Below are 22,301 nucleotides of genomic sequence, written 5' to 3'. Positions count from 1 at the left end.
AGGCCAAGTTCGCCTACCATCGGTATTGAGACATCGTGTATATTAATATTTGAATAGTCATATTTGGCACTATATCGTCGAGTTGGACGTAGTCTATTAAGCTAATAATAGTCTGTTAATATATAGTGCTTCGTGCGGTGAGAATACTACCGTAGTCAGTACCCCATCGTTTCGGGCAGAGAACTGGCTGCTTACCCAGGGTGGTTGACCCTATGTGAAGCTGCACCCGAGGAGCCCCAGAGCCGACGAGCGAGTGGACCTGTATACCGGATTATTCTACCGACGACAGCCCGCCTTCCCAGGCACGGATTATGCTTTGGATACTTTGATTATTCTATGGATAAAGACCCCCGACACTACCGTGTGTTGGAACCCCCCCCCCTGGAGAGGAAGCAAGGTGAGGAGACGCTCTGCAAGACGAGGTCTCTCCACATCTCTCCCCCGTGGACCGGAGAGAGCCGGCCCACAAAGAGTCCACCTGCTTTCATCTGTGGTCCAAGGATCGCCGGCGCATTGAACGGCACTACAGTGGGTTCTCCTGGGATACCCTTGGCCGGACGAGGCAGCTGGATTCTACCCCCCCCCCCTCCTACTCCTGTCGGCTTACAAGCGACCGGATTAACCCCCTCTAGTGTATCCAGTCTATAATCAATAAAGTATCATTGCTGTTATTCCTTAACTATTCCAGGTCGTATATTTACCACCTGCGCCTTCAGAGATTGGACATTATCTATTGATATACCGACGAATACTCCTTGCCATAAAAGTGCATACTATTTCAATTCATAAATGTAATTAAGTGATTAAGTGTTTATTCTACACACCATCGCTGTGTAGGCAATAAAGACCTATTTCTAATTCGTACATTTGTGTTGGATCCGTTTCATCTACGTGAGAGTGTTCATGATAATATATTTATGCCGTGTACTGGGTGGCCGAATATTAAGTACAAAGGTAGTGGTAGTAAGTATCATATCTAGTAATACAGTCAGGGAATTGTACCCCTCAGTTACAATTGGTCCTTCGAACCGGATGGTAATTAGTGTAATATTAATATAGTGTTATTAATATTGAAATGGCCTATGATGAACACTCCACGAAACGATCCTCCTAACCAACGCCCGCAGCGCGAACGACGGCTCCCTCAGTACTTAGAGGCTTACGCTGTCAGTCAACAACCTAGTCTTCTACTAACAGTAAACGCGGTAAAACTAGAAAGTAAAAGTATGTCTAACCCCAACGCCCAGACTACCCCGACCATAGAGGCCCCTACGGGCTCTAATGTAACTGACCAAGTTCACGGTGGGGACCAGTGGGAACCAGACATGACTTCACACCCCGCCAGTACTGAAGAAGTAGTCCCCGATGAGTCCCGGGAGGAATACAACGCTACCGAGAGAGAACTCGGCACGGAAGAAGACGGGGAGAGCACCGTGGAGATAGAGCTCCAAGGCTCCGCAAGGAGTACCCCGAGGGAAGGCTCCCCTATACAACCGCCTTCTCCCAGCGAGGCAGAGAGGACCCTACAGCAGGCATTCCTCGTCAGCCTGAAAGCCTCTACTGAACGCGATAGACTCCAGGGTGAACGCGATCGACTGCAGATCCAGCAGCGAAGCGAACACGAGCAGATACGTCTAGAAATAAGACGCATTCAGATGGAAGAGAATGTGGCCCGAGAACGAGCCGGTGCTCAACGGGACGCAGCGCGCGACAGACAGCAGTCGCAACTAATAGAACAGCTGATCAGACGGACAACACCCTCTCCCTCCGCCAGAGGCTCCAGGAACTCGTCTAGACACACCTCCAGGGCGGCATCCCCTAGCCGAGTAAACAACCCTGAACTTGACCAACAGACGAGGTCTATACCCCCCACAGACCACCTCCCCCCACCGGTCCAAGCGAGACCTAGCAACCGGGAAGGAGCAGCATATCCTGTGGAGAGGCTAAACCAGAGACTACAAGCACTGGATGACCTAACTGAAGACGAAGAGGAAGAGGAGGAGAACCACGCCCGAAGACAGCACAGTACTCTACCGGACCAGGAGGTCCGGTACAGCCCAGGCTATACTCCCGCGGAGCTGCGCTACAGACCCCCGACTCTATACACGGGTGAGCACGACGCACGACCCGCACCGAGGAACAGCACCTGGACAAGCGGGCCATGGTACACTGCCGGTACCAGCCCATACCAAGGAGCGGGAGGAGACTCGCCTAGGAGGCCTCTCCCCCAACGCTCGCCGATGTATCCACACAGTCAGCGTCATACATTGGCACGCCTATGGTACCCGACTTCACCCAAGAGAACCGGGCCCAGTATACAGAACTCCGCATGTGTCTGGAGACCATGTTGGTGGATGTATTGGATGAACGCCACAAATACGCCATCCTACTGCAGCACTTAAAGGTGCCCCGCGCACATGATATAGCGCTCGCCTACGCGACTTCCACCACCCCATACACAGCAGCGCTGGTAGCATTGGACCAGAGGTATGGGCGCATATGGGATTACGTGATCCAGGAGATCCGACACATCGACCGCTTACCCCCAGCAATAGACAATCGAGCACTGGACGACCTGTCCATCAGAGTGCAGTCCCTGGTAGGGATGTTGGGAGCGCAAAGAGAGAAGGGGAAGTATGAACTTTACGCCAACTCAAATGTGGAAAGGATCCTGGAGAAGCTGCCGCCCGCTCGTCAGGAGCGCTTTAGGCGGCAGAGGGACCACAGAGACCCGAAAGGCCCCGAACCGAACCTCCTCGATCTAGCAGACTTCCTGGCGAGAGAAGTCAGCAGCCTACGGCTAGATACATTCGGACGGAGCACCCCTGGCTCCAGAGAAGGAACCAGACGACTAAATGATGGAAGAAGATCGGTGACTGTGATGCACCAATCGGAGTCAGTACCGAGCAGCAGGAGCCACAGTACCCCCTCCAGAACGGAGAAGTGGAAGATAGTGTGCCCCTACTGTGAGAAAGAAAACTGGCTAGCGCAATGTGACTCCTTCCCCAAGCTGAACGCGGAGGAAGCAGGTCAATGGATAAAGTCCAACAAGCGCTGTTTTCGCTGTGCGCGCTCACACATGGCAGCCGAATGCCGCTTAAAGAAAAGGTGCACCAAGTGCGATGGAGCCCATCTGGACATACTTCACGACAGTAACAGACGGCGCCCTTCACCTGCACCATCCAGCCGCAAAGCGAGCGTCATGTACATCGATCCCGCCAGCAGCAGTGGAGCCCGAGTACTCCTAAAAGTAGTGCGTGTGACACTAAGCTACCAGAATAAAGTCCTGGACACTTACGCCGTCCTCGATGACGGGTCAGAGAAGACCCTGCTGCTCGCCTCCGCTGCGGCCCAGCTAGGGCTGCGGGGAAGCGAAACCCAAATGACAATTCGGACAATAAGACGAGATTTGAAGACGATAAAGGGCGAGAATGTCTCATTCTCTATCGCAGCAAGCGGCCAGCCTGAGCGACGGTACCAGATTGCAGACGCTTTCACCAGCCAAGAAATAGGACTGTCGCGGTACACATACCCCGTCGCCAAGCTGATGGAGAAATATGCACATCTGCGCAAGTTACCGATCCCGCTCATAGACAATGCTATGCCGACCCTGTTGATAGGCTCCGACCATGCAGACCTCATTGTCCCGATAGACCGGGTTCATACCGGACCCCGAGGCTGTCCTGCAGCAGTCGAGACCCGTTTGGGATGGACTCTCCAAGGCCCGCTCGCCAAATCTCTCAACCGAAGTACAGCCACTAGATGTCTCCACTCCCGAGTCACAGAGGGAGAAACCGCACTCCTGCAACACGTAGAGCGGCTATGGAGCTTGGAACAAATGCCCTTTAAGAATGGAAAGAAAGACATTCGCTCTAAAGATGACATTTACGCCATTCACCTCCTCGAGACAGGGACCAAGAGAGTCCCGGTCAACGGCGTGTTGAGATACGCCACGCCACTCCTGCGGCGAGAAGGAATGCCTACTTTCCACGCCAAGACAGACGCCATAGAACGGTACCTGCTGAACACGGAGCGGCGCTTAGCCAAGAACCCCGCCCAAGAGAGTGTATACCGCGCTGAGATTGAGAAGCTCATCACAGCGGGACACGTCACAAAGATGGACATTAAAGAGGCTGACCAGACCACTGAATCGTGGTACGTGCCCCACCACAAGGTCCATCACAACGGTAAAGACTGCATAGTATTTAACTGCAGCTACCAGATCGGATCCCAAAATCTGAATAAAGAGTTACTGCCCGGTCCCACACTCGGCCCCTCCCTACTCGGCGTTCTACTCCGCTTCCGCCAGGAAAAGGTGGCCATCAGCGGGGACATTAAAGGAATGTTCCTGCAGGTGAGATTAGTAGAGGCGGACAAGCCCCTGTTACGGTTCCTATGGAGAGAGAAGCCAGGAGATGAGCACCCAGCCATCTACCAATGGGAAGTCCTCCCCTTCGGAACGACGTGCAGCCCCTGCTGTGCGACATTTGCACTACAGAAACATGTAGCAGAGGACCCAGCAGCGGACGAAGAGGTCCGACACAGCGTAAAGAACAGCTTCTACGTAGACAACTGTCTACAGAGCCTTTCAACCCAGGAAGAAGCCGAGGCTCTCCTGATTAAACTCCGCGCCTCATTGATCAAAGGCGGCTTTGATCTCAGGCAGTGGGCCAGCAGCGATCCGCAAGTACTGCGCAGCCTCTCCTCCGAGGACAAGGCAGCCAGCAGCGAGACCTGGATGGCTACAATCCCGGGAGAAGCCCAGGAGATGACCCTGGGATTGGTGTGGCGATTCAAAACAGATTCGCTTCACTACAGACACAAGCCCCTGACTACGGAGCAGGGAAGGCCGGCGGCGGCGCCGACCACCAGACGGAGTGTGTACACAACACTCGCCCGACAATATGACCCGCTAGGATGTATTCTACCGTACACCACCAGGGCAAAAATGATTGTACGAGCATTGTGGGACAAGGACCAGGGCTGGGACGACCCCATTCCCGCACACCTTGCATCCACCTGGAGAGAGTGGGAGATGGAGCTCCACTCACTCCCAGGCGTTAATATGCGCCGAAGCTACTTCCCACCCACGGTGAGGCCAGAGACATGTAAAATGGACTTACACGTCTTCAGTGACGCCTCAGAGGTCGCATACGGATCAGTAGCCTACTTGCGGGCCCAAGACCAAGGGGGAGAGATCTACACAGCATTTGTCCTCGCCCGCTCGAGAATAGCCCCACGCAAGCAACAATCTATCCCACGTCTAGAGCTCTGCGCAGCCCTAGCCGGAGCGCACCTAGCCACGCTCATCCAACGTGAGCTCACCATACCGGTGTCTAGAACAATCCTGTGGTCAGATTCCACGACGGTACTCGCCTGGATCAAATCGGACTCATGCAAGTACAAAGTCTTCGTGGGAGTCAGAGTCACCGAGATTCAAGACTTAACCGAAGAGTTAACCGGAGAAACAGAGTGGCGCTACGTTGATACAAAACAGAACCCAGCTGACGTCATCACCCGGGGGATGCCCCTGGATGACCTCACCCGTCGCAATGTCTACAGTGACGGCCCCGCATTCCTAAGACTCCCGGAAGGACAGTGGCCCATGCCTATCCCGAGGGCAGCAAGTCCAGAGGAGGTGGAAATTAAGAAGTCTGTGTTCTGTGGATTGAGCACCGTAGCCTCCACCGACCCTAACATAAACGATTGCACGTCCATAGAGAGTGCACAACAAAGAACATTCCTGCGGTACCACCCGGAGTGCAAGTCCCCCGCTGATATGTCAGCGGCTAACTACGAGGAAGCAGAATTGCTTCTACTGCAGCGAGCCCAGAGAGACTCGTTCCCCGATGAATTGGCCTGTCTACAGGGAGGAAAGCCCGTCCCATCCGACAGCAGATTAATTCACCTGGCCCCCGAGAGCGACGCTCACACCCTCATCAGAGTGGGTGGTCGCCTACGCAGAGCCCCCAATCTACCGGATGACATTAAATACCCGATAGTATTGAACTCTAAGCCCCTCGGATATGTCTCCAGTGATGTGGCGGATATCGACCCAGTTACCCCCAACACACTCCTGATGGGGCGGCTAGATCCCACATTACCCCAGACAATGTACCGGCCTGAAGAAGCGAACGGCCGACGAATGTGGAGGTACAGCCAAGTATTAGCCGACACGTTTTGGAACAGTTTCCTACTGCACTACCTACCGTCTCTACAGACCCGCCAGAAGTGGGTAAAGGAGAGAGACAATTTGACAGAAGGAACAGTCGTCATGATTATTGATCAATCACTGCCCAGAGCTATGTGGCCGGCCGGCCGCGTAAGCAAAGTGATCACCGGTGCCGACGGCAAGGTCCGAGCAGCTGAAGTGCTCGTCCAGGGTCGCACTTACACCCGTCCCGTGGCAAGGCTCATAGAACTGCCTCGACTCCCAGACACAATCGATGATGACCATGACCCTACAACCCTATGACTTTGTGAAGTTGACTGACCCCTACAGCAAACCCTTATGTGTAAATAGACAACGCGATTAATCTGTCTCCGTTTAACTGATTAGGTCTGGGACCTATTCAGGGGGTGGCTGTTGTGAAGGGCCAGATTAAACCGAATATATATATTTATTTATATATATATATTTAATTGTATTTGTATATTCTCTAATATTCCCTGATATCCCTTGTATATTCCTTGTACAATATGCATTGAATATCCATTCTAGCCTACTGAACATCCCATAATAGTCTCCATTCTACTATTGGTCGAGACCTTGGTGCCAGGCTGCCATACCCCTCAGACCCAGTTCAAACGTACCGCTCGACATGTACGAACAAGTCCTAGTTCCGCGTAGGAATTTGGCTACCGCACCACTAATGGGACTATTTGTTCATAGTGCGTATATATATTGCGCTACTAAAGTAGGACTTTCTTTTCAGTCCAGTTTCTTACCCTCCAATAGAGTCACAGACGTAAAGCCTCCCCGCGATGCCACGTGTGGGAGTAAGGCCAAGTTCGCCTACCATCGGTATTGAGACATCGTGTATATTAATATTTGAATAGTCATATTTGGCACTATATCGTCGAGTTGGACGTAGTCTATTAAGCTAATAATAGTCTGTTAATATATAGTGCTTCGTGCGGTGAGAATACTACCGTAGTCAGTACCCCATCGTTTCGGGCAGAGAACTGGCTGCTTACCCAGGGTGGTTGACCCTATGTGAAGCTGCACCCGAGGAGCCCCAGAGCCGACGAGCGAGTGGACCTGTATACCGGATTATTCTACCGACGACAGCCCGCCTTCCCAGGCACGGATTATGCTTTGGATACTTTGATTATTCTATGGATAAAGACCCCCGACACTACCGTGTGTTGGAACCCCCCCCCCCTGGAGAGGAAGCAAGGTGAGGAGACGCTCTGCAAGACGAGGTCTCTCCACATCTCTCCCCCGTGGACCGGAGAGAGCCGGCCCACAAAGAGTCCACCTGCTTTCATCTGTGGTCCAAGGATCGCCGGCGCATTGAACGGCACTACAGTGGGTTCTCCTGGGATACCCTTGGCCGGACGAGGCAGCTGGATTCTACCCCCCCCCCCCTCCTACTCCTGTCGGCTTACAAGCGACCGGATTAACCCCCTCTAGTGTATCCAGCCTATAATCAATAAAGTATCATTGCTGTTATTCCTTAACTATTCCAGGTCGTATATTTACCACCTGCGCCTTCAGAGATTGGACATTATCTATTGATATACCGACGAATACTCCTTGCCATAAAAGTGCATACTATTTCAATTCATAAATGTAATTAAGTGATTAAGTGTTTATTCTACACACCATCGCTGTGTAGGCAATAAAGACCTATTTCTAATTCGTACATTTGTGTTGGATCCGTTTCATCTACGTGAGAGTGTTCATGATAATATATTTATGCCGTGTACTGGGTGGCCGAATATTAAGTACAAAGGTAGTGGTAGTAAGTATCATATCTAGTAAAACAGTCAGGGAATTGTACCCCTCAGTTACAGGCGAGCTAAGCCTGGCAATAGATAGATAGATAGATAGATAGATAGATAGATAGATAGATAGATAGATAGATAGAGAGATAGAGAGATAGAGAGATAGAGAGATAGATAGATAGATAGATAGATAGATAGATAGATAGATAGATAGATAGATAGATAGATAGATTGATTTTGATTTGATTTTATTAAGGATCCCCATTAGCTGGTGCCATAGCAACCAGCTAGTCTTCCTGGGGTCCACACACAAAATAACATACAAAAACATTGCAAAAACAACATTGCAAAAACAAAATGATTAAAAGTCAGTACACACAATGCATAATGAAACTAACTATTAAGATAGCTAAAATTACATTACAGTGTAAAACAAAAATACTTTACAGTGTTAAAAACAATTTAAGATAATTTTTTAAAGTGAATCTACTGTAAATGCAGCAGAGGTTTTGAGGCAGGTTATTCCAAAGAGTTAATGCTCTAAAAAATAAAATATCTCCTTAAAGCGTTGGTTTTAGGACCTGGCAATTCAAGCTGCCCACTACTGGAACCTCTAGTGTAATGCTCATGCACAGTATGATTGATTGATTGATTGATTGATTGATTGATTGATTGATTGATTGATTGATTGATTGATTGATTGATTGATTGAAAATTGTATTAACAGATTGCAGAATGGGTACAATACAGTACGGCTCAATACACACAATTGTTAAGGGGATGCAGACCAGAGAAAGACTTTCATCTTGTTTACATCAGGGTCCCCATTTACAATTCATCATAACATATATGACATACATGACATACAGATAGACAGTACTGCTACATCTATACATTTATGACATATCAGATTTACAAATACAGTACTGTTTGTGATACAAAAATAGTCTAAAAAAGAGAGTATATATATTTGACGAAGAAACTGTACATTGGAGGAGGTTGGGTATGTGGGGTGGGGTGGGGAAACTGTACATTGGAGGCGGTTGGGTGGGCGAGGGGTTGGGTAGGCGGGGGGAGGGGTAACTGTACATTGGATTATCGACAAAACATTGGATTATCGACAAAACCTTACTGGTCTCGTGTATTATTGGGTTAGGACATTTACTGTACATTGGAGGGGGTTGGTTAGGACATTTACAGGGGCCAGTTTCGAATTGCAGTCTCCCGTAGGTGCTCTTTGAGAGTGGTTAGTGATTCACATTCCTTTACAGCTGTGGGTAGGGCATTCCACATTGATGTGGCATAATTGCGAAACGTGTTTAGTCCCTTGTTTGAGCCAAATCTGGGTTTAACATGGTTTGTGGAGCTCCCTCTGGTGTCTAATAGTGGATCTACTATGGGATCTACTTTCTCTGTGGATGGTTTTGTGAATAAATCTCCATTATGCTTCAATTACTGTGTGTTTATTGTATAGCAATAAGGTTGGGTGAATTGGGCCATTGTATAAAAGCATTACATCACTTGAAATCGTGTGTTATACTCATTAGATCACGCCTAGGGGGGTCTAACAACCCTCCGCTGCGCGTCGGGCCTAACGAGAGCGGCCGTTAGCTTAATGCTACACTGTTGAACGTGCTGTGACGATAACATGTTTTTAACACTCTTGACTACGACGTCATCTTTGACAGAGGATGTTCGTCGAACCTGCCCTGGGCCAGGCGGGCGAGGACTGCGTCAACAAGGAGCACCATAGCGGCGGGTTGGAGCAGCGAGCTGCCCGTGTCGTCAAACACAGGAGGCTGTGTTTACTTCGGTGCCATGTTAGAGACTGCAAATCGCTTGATCTGCTCTCCTGGTAGGCAAGGTCCTGACCAGACCTTGAACACTTCTTCTTGCTTTCCCTTCTAAATGTTTTGTAAATAACGATGTTTTCCAAAACGAGTGTTGCTGCACTACATTTAGGATACGACGCGAGTTATGTGTGAATTGTCTTGTCACTGGTCTCCATGCAAATCGGGGATGTGGAAATGATCTGGTTTGTTGTGTTGAGACACATTGTGTGTTCATGTATCGTGTACTCACAACTAAGGGGGTTAAACTAACCTATAAAGCTATGCTTAGTGACATATGAGTAAAGAATGATTCTTTTCTCAGCCTGTAATGACAATGAACAGTGTGTTCACATATTAACAGGTTTACCTGTTTAACTGGCCGTATTAAGGGTAAAGTAGGAGGGTTGTGTTTCCCCCCGGTTCCCTGGGGACTTCTTCATCCTCCTCTCAGACATGTTGTTACACTATATTGTGTCACTGTGTGGTAGGGATACGATGTAACCCTTGGCTTAGTTGTTGGGGTTGTGCTAACCGCTTGAGAAACTTTATTTTCCTAAAGAAAAGATTGTTTGGTCACTTTTTCATGTGTGCTTAGCAAGGCCTGTGGCCGATACTAATCGAGAATTGTGTATTCTCTCATTATGAAAAACGGCGTTCCTCTGTAGAGTGTTTTTGCCATTTTTTGTAGGTGATAATGGGTTGTGTGTGTCGTGTGACCTACAACTGGGTTGGGCTGGCCACAGAAGCACATGTGTAAGTCTGGTACCGGGGCTCTTGCGAGGGCCCTCTCTGTTCTGTGTTTTTCCTTAGTAAAAATCAGATAGCAGGTTGGCACATGCTCTGTGTGAAGCGGTTAGACGCTTCATGGGGCTGACTATGACTCCGTCATACTCTTTTTGTCATTACAATGGAATATTGGGCGTGTGCACCGCAGAAATCCCCCCGCCATAGAGTACGTCACTGTGCGCGTCTCTGTTGGTAGGACTTCCGTGATCTGTTCAGGTCCATATGATGGATCTGTTTCGGGGGGTGGTCAGGGCTCCTCCTCACGAAGCTCCTATTCGGGCCTTCTGTGAGTTGGGACTCTCCTTCCATGTGAGGGAGCCTCCTCAGAGTACAGTGCCTCCTCCTCAGATTGTCAAGGTGAGTGGAACCTCAAGAAGGAGTCCTACTCTATTGTGTGTGTATTCGATTCAATTCGATTAGTGAGTGTGTATGGGTTCAGTGCCTCCTCCCCGGAGAGCCCTAAAACCAAACTTTTACATGGCTCAAGGTGCAATATATTCTTTTCAATCTGTACAGCTCGCGTGGGAAGTCTCTCTGGGGATTTCCGTCTCCTCCCTATGGGAGGGTGGTGGGATGTAAAAATGTGAAAAAATTGTACCCCCGGCTGTGTAGACTGGGATACATACTGTTGGTGCTTCCTTCTTTTCTATTGAGAAGAGTTGGAGTTAGGGAGCATCACACCCCTCTTGTCGTTACCCTGGGCGCCTTGGGGATTCAATGACAGGTCTAAATAGCCTGTTCATTGATGTGGTTGTGTCCCGACGCACGTATAGTGCTAGCTCGGGGTGTTCTGTAATCAGGCGACTGACTGGCACGCCTTGGTTGCTTGAGGTTAAAACGGCGTTTTTATAAAGCAACTGGGATGGAGGTTTTCCTCTTCCGACGACCTGTTTTGGTTGTCGACGGATTCTCGTTCATATCTGGGGGATGATGACGGAATGGATCTGAACATATGTAGAGGGGTCTCACGCCCTGGGGGTGGGCCACCGGGCGCGGTTCGCACCGAACGTCTGGGTGGCGCCTTCTTTTCATGTTTAAGATCAACATGCATATCTGCCCCTTCTCCTGGAGTAGGCATGTCGGCGTGGTTAGGGCACGGGACTGGTTCTGGTCATGCTGGTCCGGATCAGTTAAACCCGTTGTCCGCCGGGGATGCAGATCTGCTGTTCTGGTACCCTGAGGGGCTTGGGCTTTTTCAGGGGGAAAATGCCAGGTCGGTCCGGGTGTCACAGGGTTAAGCGCTATGGAGACCCTGGTTGGGTACATTTTGTACTCTGCACTGTCGTAATGGCTTACGGCCATGCCAACCTGTACACGCTCGATCTCGTCAGATCTCGGCCGCTACGCAGGTTGGTCCTGGTTAGTACTTGGTTGGGAGACCGCCTGGGAATACCAAGTACGGTGTGCTTGGGGCTGGTTCTCCATTATTTTCGCTCCTCTCTCACGCATGGCGAAGAGGGGCCTGTTGGGGTGGTCTTTGACCTCCTCTGGTGACCCTGTGCTTCCCGTATCGCCGGGCCCGGTCCGAAGTAATGTTTTGTCGACCCGTAGGCCTGGGTTAACCCTTTTTTGAAAACTGAAACACTTGTACTGCGGTATAGCCGGTGTATACCCGCAGGTGTGTTTTGGGGTTTTTTCTTGAGGGGTTATAGGAACAACCACCGCATTGGGTAACACCAAGGTGGTTGATTCCCTGGTGTGTTGGAGCAGTGTCAACTCCCGGGTTACCCGGTTGAGGGTGCCCCTGCACGTTCATGACGTCTGCCAATCGTGTCAGCCTTCTCTGCCTCAACCCCTCTGGGTGGGTTTTTTTTTTAAATGGAGGCTTGGTCATGCAACAACGCCAGCATACGCCCCTTCCGCCGGGGCGGCTGTTTTCAGCTGACTCCTTTGGCGCCTGTCTCGTCCGCAGTGCTCCAGGCTCAGGTTACAGCCTGTTGTCTGGTTTTTCCCCGGTGCGCTGCCTGCTTCCGTTGGTTAACCTTTTTTGTGTGCTTACGGCCATGCTGACTGCCTGTTCTGCAGGGTCAGTGTGCCAGGCGGTGTACTATTGGGGGGACAGGGCCCGCTCGGCTGAGGGGCCTTTGTCCGAATACGCTGGCGATGTGGGGGGCGGGGTCACTAAGTGCCCACCTGGTGGGGTCTTGATGCTGGCATCATGGACTTCTCCGGGCCCCCGTTCCAGGGGGTCCAGTCCCTTTGGTGGGTCTGGGCCTTCCTTCGCGCTCCGTTGCTACGGCCTTGCCACGGGGTTGGGTTTGCCCTTGACCCCGTGATTCTGGGGGCAGTAACGAGGTTGTTCCCTCCGTTCGTTCCCGGGTGGCATGCGGGTTGTGTGTGTGTGTAGTCGTGGGGTCAGGCCACGGTCTGCTCACCCTGTGCGTTGAGTTGCTTGAGTGCCTCTTCGCATGGTCGGGTCCGTCGCCCTCCCGGGAAACCTCCAATAGGGGGGGTGCCCTCCATTAGGGGGGATCGGGGGGGCTCGGCCCTCCCTGTTCTGGTGGTTGTGGGGGGCCTTCAGCGGGGTGTATTTGTCGGCCGGTGGCTCCCGCTCGGCCTCCCTTGTGCATGAGTGACGCCGAGCGGAGCCACTATGTCACAGAACAATAGGTTATAACTATAACCATGTTCTGTTAATAGTGGTGACGCTCGGTGTCCGACGCCGCTGCAGCCCTTGATCTCACCTTGTGGTGAAAGCTTGGGAAGGAGGAGAGCAGGTGACCACACACCTGCTTATGAAGGTAAGCTAACGAGGGGTGTGGTCAGATGAATACTGGGATAAAGGTACATTGTGGAATTTTATTCAGTGCGCGTGCACATATGCGAGGATAGTGCATGAGTGACGCCGAGCGTCACCACTATTAACAGAACATGGTTATAGTTATAACCTATTGTTAGCGGTACTGTTGCCTTTGTAGAGCAGTGCAAACATCCTATTGAGATGGTTCACTTAGCTAATATGTAGCTATTTCATGTTTTAGAAAACCTCCTCTCTCCCTTGGTTTTAGCAAGACTGGGTTAGTCAATGGACACAAACACTGGGATGACACACTGACATGTATGGCTATCTAGGTAGAAATACTCACAACTCTTTTGTGTTTTGTAAATTTTAACTAGAAATTATGTTGACTAAAATATACACATATTTAGGAAAAGTCAAGGACCAGTAAGCACATGTCTTTTATTTCAACAAAGCTATTATGTGTCTAAGTGAAAAGTGTTGAGGAGGCTCGGCAAACTATACTCCCCTTAGTAATCCATCTTTATTGAGATAAATGATGATAACAAACTATCATTACACCTGGGTAAAACAGAATCCATTCTCTTTGGATCAAATAACAAACTCAGCAAGGCCAACGGCTTCTCTGTTACAGTGGGTGACAATACAAGATACAAGGAAAGATGAAATTACCTACCTGGGTTCCATCCTAGAGGCAAATCTTTCCTGTGACAAAATGGCAACCAATGTAATAAAAAAAAGTCAACCAACGAACAAGATTCTTGTACCGGATCTCCTCTCTGGTAAACAAGAATACCCTGAAGACAGGGAGCACTCATTCAAGGGTACTACGACTATGCTTGAACCTCATGGTACCAAAGCACCTCAAAGGCACTAAAAACAAGACTACTGCTTGACCTTACTCCTAAAACCCACCTTACCCCTGCCCATTTTGACAACCTAGGATGGCTTAGAGTAGACGACAGAGTACAGCAACTTGCAATGGGCCTGGTCTGCAAGATACACTACACCACTGTCGAAATACTTCCCAAAGGTCAGTGAATTCCCCGACCACAACACCAGAGGGAGTTCCACAAATCATGTTCAACCCAGATTCGGCTCAAACAAGGGACTAAACACGTTTCGCAATTATGCCACAACAATGTGGAACGCCCTACCCACAGCTGTAAAATAATGTGAATCCCTACCCTCCTTCAAAACTGCTCTCAAAGAGCACCTATGGGTGGCTGCAATTAGAAACTGGCCCCAGTAAATGTCTAAACCCCCACCCAACCCCCTCCGATGTACAGTTTCTTCCTTCGAATGTATATATTTTTTATGATCTCCTTCTCTTAAACAATACTGTATATGTGTATGTCTTGTATGTCATAAATGTCTTGATGAAACAGTACTGTATATCTGTATGTCATGATGTATGTCATAAATGAATGAAATAACGTGAATTGATGAATTGAAAATGGGGGACCCTGATGTGAATGAATGATGAATGAAAACTTTATTTAACAGATTGCAGAATGGGTACAATACAGTACGGCTCAATACACACAATTGTTAAGGGGATGCAGACCTGAAAAAGACGTTTGTCTTGTTTCCATCAGGGTCCCCCATTTTCAATTCATATAGACATTTATGACATACACAACATAGGTATTTAGTACTGATACATTTGTGACATAAACGGTATTCAAATATCCAGTACTGTTACCCCTAGATCCTGACAGAGTATATACATATGATGGGGAGGGGACTGTACTTTAGGAGGGGGTGGGTGGGAGAGAAATATCCATATGGCGGGGAGGGAATATATTACATGCGGTGGGGAGGGGACTGTCTATTAGGAGGTGGTGGGGGTTTTGGGCATTTACGGTGGCCAGTTTCGAATTGCAGCCTCCCGTAGGTGCTCTTTAAGAGCAGTTTTGAATGTGGGTAGGGATTCACATTCCTTTACAGCTTTGGGTAGGGCGTTCCACATTGATGTGGCATAATTGCGAAACGTGTTTAGTCCCTTGTTTGAGCCGAATCTGGGTTTAACATGATTTGTTGAGCTTCCTCTGGTGTAGTGGTTGTGGTATTCACTGACCTTTGGGAAGTATTTTGACATGTACATGGGTACCTTAGTCGTATAGTGTATCTTGTAGACCAGGCCCATTGCAAGTTGCTGTACTCTGTCGTCTACTCTAAGCCATCCTAGGTTGTCAAAGTGGGCAGGGGTGAGGTGGGTTCTGGGGGTAAGGTCAAGTAGTAGTCTGACCAGTTTGTTTTGTGATGTTTGTAATTTTGTTTTAAGCGCCTTTGAGGTGCTTTGGTACCATGAGGTGCACGCATAGTCGTAGTACCCTTGAATGAGTGCTCCTGCCAGAGTCTTCAGGGTATTGTTGTTTACCAGAGAGGAGATCCGGTACAAGAATCTAGTTCGTTGGTTGACTTTTTTTAATACATTGGATGCCATTTTGTCACAGGAAAGATTTGCCTCTAGGATGGAACCCAGGTAGGTAATTTCGTCTTTCCTTGTGACAATATTGTCACCCACTGCAACTGAGAAGCCGTCGGTCTTGCTGAGTTTGTTATTTGAACCGAAGAGAATGGACTCTGTTTTGCCCATGTGTAATGATTTGTTACAAGTTGTTATAGTATGTAAACAAGACGAAAGTCTTTTTCTGGTTTGCATCCTCTTAACACTTTCAGCGCCACGCCTGGTTTTCCGTTTTACCGCTTGAATGCCACCATCGGCGCCAATGTTAACGTTAATATCGCCTAATCTATGTTTTAAATTATGGCTATGTGTCTAATCTGCCCATCGCATTATCAAAGACTATTTTCCAGTCAGTGCTGTGAAGGCAGATTGTTTTTTTATCGCGTCGTTGCCGTTTCAGAGCAGTTAGAAAAGCCCCCGTTTTGATATAAAAAACAGCTCATTCTGGAGCATTCTATGAAAATCGTCTTTTAGTGGAATATTCCACAACGTTGATATTCGTCGGCCTTTTTATGAATCGTTTTCAAATAAACGCTAGATGATCAATATTATACGTGCACGCACGCACATTACGGCCGCGCACTGATAATCGCTCCGTTGATTTCCTCACGGACTTTTACAGTGAAACCGAAAGAAGACATTTCACAAAACAGCTTATAACTTCATCAAACTTACTCTGATTATCCTACCACTGATAACATAGAGTCCTTACCTGACATCAGATAGTATCCAACTGGTATATTCCAATTCCTGATCACCATTCGAAAAAATCGATACGTGTATGGATCCAACGCAATACAGTAGAACTCCATGATCCGCGGGGAACTGAGGCTCCAGAATGAACTCTAGTAACCCCGGCTGGATCAGTGAACTGTAAAATGTGGAGTACCGGATTTTTTTCCCCATTCATTTTCATTGAGTCCATTCCAAAATCACTTATGTCATCTGGGAGACGACAGGGGGCGCTTTTTTCCACAGTGATCGCCGGCACCCCTCGGCTATACTCGGGTAGGCTCGGGTGATGCAATAATTTTTCAGATCGCAAAAAAAAAAAATTATAATAATTCCGAGAAATCTCGTGAGTGGCATGCAACCACCTATAAAAAAACCCGAGAAATCTCGTGAGTGGCACTGAAAGTGTTAAGAGGTTGTTTGTATTGAGCCGTACTGTGTTGTACCCATTCTGCAATCTGTTAATAACGTTTTCAATCAATCAATCAATCAAGACAGTGAGAACGCAAAGAAAGAGATTAGGGGAGACTCAGGATAGATGCTTCTGGTGGGATTAGGTGGAATTACAGGTTCTCATAACACTTTGATGAACATTGTTACTCAGCTGAAAGAGTTGTACCCTTCCTGCTGACTTGTTGTACAGAACTTGCACTTTGGATAAAAGCATCAGCTAAATGACTATATGTAAATGTTATGGTTCCAGAGGCAGTGTGTCTTAACCACTACACCATCTCTGGGCGCCCGCCGCCCCATCAAGTACTGTCTTGTTGAAGTGGGCTGTGCTGTTTGCGGGGCCATTATGGGCCATGTTGTTCACACTTAGTTAATAGTTTCACAGTATAACTGTTTATAGGCATTTCAGACTCTACCCTTTGGCAATGGTCTCGGGTTTCTTCATTGAGCGCTTACTCTTATCTTTATCTTTATACTTATCTTTATCCTTATCTTCAGCACAGGCCCGGTTTTAGGCATAGGCAGTAGGCAAATGCTAAGGGCGCCACCACCCAGAGGGGGCAAAAATAAAATAAAAATAATTTTTTTCTTATTTTTTATAATTGTAATAATTTTTTACTAATACTACTAGTTATTTCGAAATACTGAAGTATTATCTACAGTACAGGTCCAACGTTTATAACAATCCCACAGAAAATGTGTGTTTTACAATGGCTCATTAATTTGGACGGCGAGTGAGAAATTCTCCAAACAAACAACTTCTTCGTCTTCTTCTCTCCCTTTACCGTATAGAACAGAACGTAAAGTTATGTATATAACCAAGTTCTGTGAGTTATGGTGACGCTCAGCATCATACTGCACTGTACTTCACTTCGTGCACAAGCACTGAATAAAAAATTCCACCATGTACCTTTACATCCCAACATTCGTCTGGCCACACCCCCATCCGCTTACCTTCATAAGCAGGTGTGTGGTCACCTACTCGCCTCCTTCCCAAACGTTCACCACAAGGTGAGATCAAGGGCCGCAGCGGCGTCTGATGCTGAGCGTCACCATAACTCACAGAACTTGGTTATATACATAACCTTACGTTCTGTTTCGTTATGGCTCTGCTCAGCATCATACTGCACAAGGGAGGCTGAGCGAGAGCCATAGTCCGACAAATGTACCCCGCTGAGGCCCCCCACAACCATCAGACCGGGGAGGACCGAGCCCCCCCCGACCCTCCCTAATGGAGGGTACCCCCCCTATTGGAGGCTTACGGGAGGGAGACGCATCCGACCGTGCGAAGAGGAACTCAAGCAACTCAACGCACAGGGTGAGCAGACTGTGGCTTGACCCCACGACTACACACACGGACAACCCGCATGCCACCCGGGAACGAACGGAAGGAACAACCCTCATTACTGCCCCCAAAATCACGGGGTCAAGAGCAACCCAATCCCGTGGCAAGGCTGTAGCAGCGGAGCGCGAAGGAAGACCCAGACCCACCGAAGGGACTGGATCCCCTGGAAAAAGGGGGCCCGGAGGTCAATGACGCCAGGCATCAAGACCCCACCAGGCGGTCACTTAGTGACACCGCCCCCCACATCGCCAGCGTATTCGGATAAAGCCCCTCCAAGAGCGGGCCCTTTCTTCCCAATAGCACACCGCCTGGCACACTGACCCTGCAGAACAGGCAGTCAGCATGGCCGTAAGCACTCAAAAAAGGTTAACCAACGGAAGCAGGCAGCGCACCGGGGAAAACCAGGCAGCAGGCTGTAACCTGAGCCTGGAGCACTGCGGACGAGACAGGCGCCAAAGGAGTCAGCTGAAAACAGCCCCCCCCCCCCCCCCCCCGGCGGAAGGGGCGTATGCTGGCGTTGTTGATCACCATGACAAAGCCTCCATAAAAAAAAAACCACCCAGAGGGGTCGAGGCAGAGAAGGCTGACATGATTGGCAGACGTCATGAACGTGCAGAGGCACACTCAACCGGGCAACCCGGGAGTTGACACTGCTCCAACATACCAGGGAATCAACTACCCTCTTGGTACAGACGGTGGTTGTTCCTATAACCCCTCAAGAAAAAAGGGTTATCCCAGGCCTACGGTATCAACAAAACTTTACTTCGGACCGGGCCTGGCGGCTCGGGAAGCACACAGGGTTACCAGAGGAGGTCCAGAAGACCACCCCAACAGCCCCCTCTTCGCCATGCGTGAGAGGAGGAGCGAAGAAAAGAGAACCAGCCCCTTATGATAGTGCAGAGTACAACATGTACCCAACAAGGGTCTCCATAACGCCTAACCTTGTGACACCCCGGGCCGACCCGGCATTTTACCCCCTGAAAAAGCCCAAGTCCCTCAGGGTACCAGAACAGCAGATCTGCATCCCCGGCGGACAAACGGGTTAACTGACCTGGACCAGCGTGACCAGAACCAGTCCCGTGCCCTAACCACGCCGACATGCCTACTCCAGGAGAAGGGGCAGATATGCGTGTTGATCTAAACACATGAAAAGAGGGCGCCACCCAGACGCGCCGGTGTGAACCATGCTCGGTGGCCCACCCCAAGGGCGTGAGACCCCTCTACCTATGTTCTGATCTATTCCGTTAACATCCCCCAGATATGAACGAGAATCCGTCGAGAACCAGTAATAGGCTCTCGGAAGAGGAAAAAACCTCCATCCCAGTTGCTTTATAAAAACGCTGTTTTAACAACAAGCAACCAAGGCGTACTAGCTACCTGCATGATTCTTATCAGAAACACCCCGAGCTAGCACCATGCATGCGTTGGGACACAACCACATCAATGAACAGTCTAATCAGACCCCCCATTTGTGAGGTTTGGTCCGCTCCCCGCCACACGCTCCGTTCCTTTAAGGTACTATGTTGATTAATGCATTCCCCGCCATGCGCTCCGTTCCTTTAAGGTGCCGTGTTGATTGGTGCTTTCCCCGCCACACGCTTTTGGAGCAAGTATCAATCTCATTCCGCAGCTGTCACAGCTTGTAATTAGCGCCCCTGAAGGCTTTATATATTCAGACCTCCTTACTATCGATGTTGGGTCGTTCTGAAATACACCTGCATATACCTGCCTTCCCCGTCGCTGTTCCTGTCTTTTTGCTCTCCAGGACCTTTTGTGGAGAACCGCTGTGGAGAACCTGGTTCCCCGTTCGGAGCTGCGCCTCGTTATCTGCCCGCTTTTCGCGTTGCGCTCTGGTGAGTTTTTGGAAACAGTCTTTTTGGATTATCAGTTTTTTGTGTGTTTGGTGAACACCGAAGAAATCCCGTTTTTGTTTGTACTGGACTCACCTAATTTTTGTGTTAGATTAACACTGAAGATTACCGTATTGTTTTTCTCTGGACTCAGCTAACTTGTGTGTGGTACACCGAAGATCAAGTCACTTGGATTAATACTGGACCAGTCACCTCTCTGCCTCTGTGTGTTCATTGGGCTAACTCTGATTTCTCTCTCTCTCCGTTTCCACCGGGAGTGAAAGCTGGGAGTATCTGCAGAGCCGCTTCAACGTCACTTGCCAATTCCTCACCACTACCTACTGGGAGTATCTGCAGAGCCGCTACATCGTCACATGCCAGATCCCCGTTTGTTCGATTGCTGTACTTCATCCATCTTGTGACTCTGTAAATAAATACGCCCTAGCTTTGGCTAACTCTGAACTTCCTCTCTGTGCCGTTGCGTTTGAGGTCGGTTACAAACCATAACACCATTGAATCCTCAAGGCGCCTGGGAGAACGACAAGAAGGGTGTGGTGCTTCATATACTCCACACTCTTTTATTAAAAAGAAAAGAAACACCGACTGACATGAATCCCATTTGACACAGCTGAGGATAAAAACTGTTTACATTTTTATATCCTGTCATCCCCACCACAGAGGATAGACGGAACTCCCCAGAGAGACTTCCCACGTGAGTCATAGAGTGAAAAAGCCATGGTAATCTTGAGTCATGTGACCAACCGATTCAAGTTACACACATATCGAGCGTAGTGGAACCGTAATTCCTACGCTCTATCCCGACACTTTGACAACAACAGACCGTACATACGGGTCTAACTCACGGAAGCCATCGTCAATAGCAACGTGCGTAGTGACGTCTGCTATGACGGGGGGAAACCCAATACTCAACGCCTGTTAATAGGAGCAGAGTCAGGGAAACCCTCCCCCCCCCCCCCTCCCTGCCAACGGCTCGGCTTGGCCCTGACTGGACTAATAAGAGATGAATAAACCCCCTGACCAATCAGAAGAGGGAAGGAGGGGTTTATTCGGTACCCCCTCACAAGCCCTTCCCTTGCAGACAACAACAACTTTAGCCACATGATACCTTTAGTAGCAATGCTAATGAATAGCGCAAGCTAATACAATGCACGCTAACCACAGACAACTGTGAACAGGGTTTACAACAAAACCAAGTCACGTGTGTGTGTGAATCCTACACCCGCATCCATGTTGAAACACAGAAAAACACTGATAGAGAGAGAGAGAACGGCTGAGCCGTGGTACGTGTTCATACGAGCATTACTGCAAACCCAACACAACAGTGTTGTAGCTCAACATCACTGTGTAAGCAACAGAACATACAAGTAGCCTCTACCTTTATGTGGAGACTCAGGCCGAGGTAGAAAAAAAACTTTTTTCAACCGAATGTAGGCTGCAGACCTTGCATAAGCTCTTAACATGAACGTAACCCTCCTATCAACCCATACTAGTGAAGATTCACACTTTGCAACCCCATCATATGTTTGGTGAAGAACACACAGTTTGTTAACAAAAAATACAGTCCCCCTTTAGTGGGGACTCTTTATTTTTGAACAAATTATAATATGTTTAAGGGAAACAGAGGGGACCGCAGGGGAAAAAAGTCACTGGGTCTAGCGACGCCTGCGCCTCGAGCCGCTTGGGATTTGCCACCCCGGGGAGCACCGGAGGGACGGTAAGCAATCGGCGGCTGGTCTCGACGGTCCCTACCGTCGCCTCCGGGCGTAGATGGGCCGGCTGTAGCGGAGGCGCCCTCTCTCCTCCTGGCCTTCTTCTTCGAAGGACCAGCAGTGGCGGTGGTGGCAGCAGCAGCCACGGCGGAAGACGATCAACGACGTGGCAGCCGTCTGACTCCACCGGCGACATCGGGAGGGGGAAAATGAGGTTGGAGCACGGAGCGTTCCTCCTGCATCTCTCTGCACGTCGAGGTCATCAACTGCAGGACCTTCCCGAACAGTCCAGCATCGGAGAGGGGTGCCGTCAGGAGTGGAAGTCTCTTCTTCTCCGGTACACAAGCCTGCTCCAGCCAAAGGTGGCGCTGGACCAGAGTTGCCAGGGCGCGCACTTTCCCAGCGGCTAT

Source organism: Notolepis coatsorum, assembly GCF_963971535.1.
Source record: "Notolepis coatsorum genome assembly, chromosome: 10".
In the NCBI taxonomy this organism is placed as follows: Eukaryota; Metazoa; Chordata; class Actinopteri; order Aulopiformes; family Paralepididae; genus Notolepis; species Notolepis coatsorum.
Note: the sequence above shows the minus strand (reverse complement) of the source record.